The sequence below is a fragment of the Triticum dicoccoides genome, chromosome 2B (genome assembly GCF_002162155.2).
Source record: "Triticum dicoccoides isolate Atlit2015 ecotype Zavitan chromosome 2B, WEW_v2.0, whole genome shotgun sequence".
NCBI lineage: Eukaryota > Viridiplantae > Streptophyta > Magnoliopsida > Poales > Poaceae > Triticum > Triticum dicoccoides.
In genome coordinates, this window is record NC_041383.1 from 190,043,759 (window position 1) to 190,047,322 (window position 3,564).

Consider the following 3,564-nt stretch of genomic DNA (forward strand, 5'->3'; position numbering starts at 1 on the left):
AGGGGGATAGATTGGTAGGAAAATACCATCGCTTGTCCCCAACCGCCACTCATAAAGAAGACAATCAATAAATAAACCATGCTCCAACTTCATCACATAACGGTTCACCATACGTGCATGCTACGAGAATCACAAACTTTAACACAAGTATCTCTCAAATTCACAAATACTCCACTAACATGACTCTAATATCACCATCTTCATATCTCAAAACAATCATAAAGAATCAAACTTCTCATGGTATTCAATGCACTTTATATGAAAGTTCTTATTATATCCCTCTTGGATGCCCATCATATTAGAACTAAATTTATAACCAAAGCAAATTACGATGATGTTCTAAAAGACTCTCAAAATAATATAATTTAAGCATGAGAGTTCAGCAATTTCTATAAAATAAAGCCACCGTCGTGCTCTAAAAAGATATAAGTGAAGTACTAGAGCAATATTGTCTAGCTCAAAAGATATAAGTGAAGCACATAGAGTATTCTAATAAATCATGATTCATGCGTTTCTCTCCCAAAAGGTGTGTATAGAAAGGATGATTGTGGCAAACTAAAAAGCAAAGATTCAAATCATACAAGACGCTCCAAGCAAAACACATATCATGTGGTGAATAAAAATATAGCCTCAAGTAAAGTTACCGATAGACGAAGACGAAAGAGGGGATGCCTTCCGGGGCATCCCCGAGCTTAGGCTTTTGGTTGTCCTTGAATATTACCTTGGGGTACCTTGGGCATCCCCAAGCTTAGCCTCTTGCCACTCCTTATTCCATAGTCCATCAAACCCTTACCCAAAACATGAAAACTTCACAACACAAAACTCAACAGAAAATCTCATGCGCTCCGTTAGCATAACAAAATAAATCACCACTTTAAGTTATTGTTTCAAACTCATTCCTTATTTATATTTGTCAGGGGGATGCTGATTCCACCAACACCTATGGGGACAGGGCCCCTTTCGGTTCGGTGGGGGGCGGAGAGCGCACAAAGAGCGGATCGAGGCAGTACACGCGGGCGATTTTACCCAGCTTCGGGCCGCACGGATGCGTAAAACCCTACTGCTGCTTGTTTGTGTGTATTGGATTCTTGCTCAGGAGCGATGGACGCTGCCAGACTGAGCGTGAGAGTGTTCCTGGTGTTGAATGAGCCGAACTGGCCGAACCCCCCTCTACGTTGCGCCTGGGCCTCCTTTTATACTTTCAAGGGGTCACCGACAGGTGGCAACGTAGACTAGAAGGGTAAAAATGGAAAAGGATGCGGTAGGTGCAGCTACCGCTACTGTGGATACAGTGCGCCCTACCTAACTCTGACGGCAGGGGACAAGGGCATTAAATGCCTGTCTGAGTCTCCTAAACAGTGCAAAAGGTGACCGTTAGGAGCGCCACCGTTTGCCACGATGGGCTTCTCTTCATCTCCACTTGCCACCACGTACCCCTAGCTGCATGGCCTCCTGCCACGTGTGCTTGGGAGAGTCCTAGAGCGACACGTTAGCAGGTGTGCTGGAGCGCGGGCACGAAGTGGGGGTTTCCTGCGGCAAGCTCCTTGCCGCGGCCGTCGTCTTGTCGTGTCCGGAAGCTTGTCGCTCGCCGGATCTTGCCGGGACGCAGGGCGCGTCGCGGCAAGCTTTCTTGGTATGCCTTGAGTGGCCTTCCCGGCAAGCTCCTCTTGCCGGGGTCTTGTCTCTTCCTGGCAAGCTCCTCTTGCCGGGGCCTTGGTTTGAGTACTTTGTTCTTGAATGGTCTTCAAGGGAACCACGGAGGGTCTTGGCGGTCACCCGGCAAGCCTTGCCGCGGGGCGCTGCAACTGCCCATGCATGAGTTCGGGGTAATAGGGTACCCCTACTCTAGTACACCGACAGGAGCCCCCGGGCCTGGGCCACACACGGTGCCGAGCGCTGTTGGGCCAGGCCCAAAACAGTGCACGGGCACGCGCGGCCTAGGTCACACCGCATATCTCTCCGCTCCCACCGCGCACACCCAGAACGGCACGCGTCAAACGCGGCGTCGTGGGTGAGATCGTGGGTGGAAGACGTTCGCCCGCATCCACAGCTTGACGAGGGGTTTACCCTCCATTTTAAGTTGATGGAGGGCGATCTCCTCTCCGTCAAGGCCTTCGGGTGCTTCGGCACTCGGGCGAAGTGCTGCGTGGACAGCTCCTCCGACAGCGAAGGCTCCTCCTCGAGCGAGAGCGACGAGGAGGGGAGCGACAGCGACGATGAGGGCAGCGGGCGGCGGAGCGGCGGGTCCAACTAGGCGTCGGGCGCTGCTTTGCGCGGCACCGGCGACCCCATCATCCGCGTCGCCGGCTTCTTGAACTCCCCGGGGTCGTCTCCTTGGGCGGCTGGCGTAGGGAGGCTGCGGAAGGGGAAGAGGGCTGGCGACAAGGCCGTCAGGTCGGAGTACAAGGGCGTGGTGCCCTCGACAGCGTGCTGACGTCCTGCCGCCCCGTCTTCGAGCCCCGCTTCCAGCGCCGCCGTCGCCGTCCAGCCTTCGGACGGCCCCCGGGATGTTCCCTTGGTGTCTTCTGGCACCTATAGCTCGCCTAGGCACTCCTTTTGCCCTTTTCGCCTCCTTGACCTGCCTCCTGAAAAGAGGGACAGGAAAGGGATTACGGGCATCTTATCTTTTTAATTTGTAAGCCTTCGGGCCTTAGCTGTATCTAAAATTTGTAATCCTCTCTTTCATGTTTTTCATCCTCTATGGACTGTACCTGAGTGGGATGTTTTTTTAATGAAAAGGGTATGCTTGCCGGGTTATTTGTCTCGCGAGCTAAACCCACGCCAAGGAGCGAATCCTTGGTATCCCTCGTACAGACATTTCATCTCCCGGCAACAGGCCCTGCCGCCTTCCCACGTCGCTCAACCTTTCTCACGTTTTAGAAGGAGGCAGGAATGAGGTGGGTGCGGTCTCCTCATTTCATCCCTTTGCTTCCGCGACTACGACCAAACTTGGCCCCGAGAACGAGCCCCAGGGCCTAGAGTTGAGGGAGCACGGCAGTTTTCGGGAAGAAACGTGGTTTCACATTCCCCAGTCCATAAGAGGATGCATGATGAGGGATGAAAGACTTATCTGATATTGCAGCCCCCGGCAACTCTGGTTTGCCGTGGACGATTCTTGGCACTCACAGCCCCCAGCGATACTGGCTTGCCGGGAAGGCTTTTATCTTCAGCAGAGAACTTTGTCGTTCTCGATGCCGGCTTCCGGCAAGCTCGCTGCCAGGAAGGCTTTTATCTTCAGCAGAGAACTTTGACGTTCTCGATGCCGGCTTCTGGCAGGCTTGTCGCCAGGAAGGCTTTTACCTTCGGCAGAGAACTTTGACGTTCTCGATGCCAGCTTCTGGCAGGCTTGTCGCCAGGAAGGCTTTTACCTTCGGCAGAGAACTTTGACGTTCTCGATGCCGTCTTCCGGCAAGCTCGTTGCCAGGAAGGCTTTTACCTTCGGCAGAGAACTTTGACGTTCTCGATGCCGGCTTCCGGCAAGCTTGTTGCCAGGAAGGCTTTCATCTTCAGCAGAGAACTTTGACGTTCTCGATGCCGGCTTCCGGCAAGCTCGTTGCCAGGAAG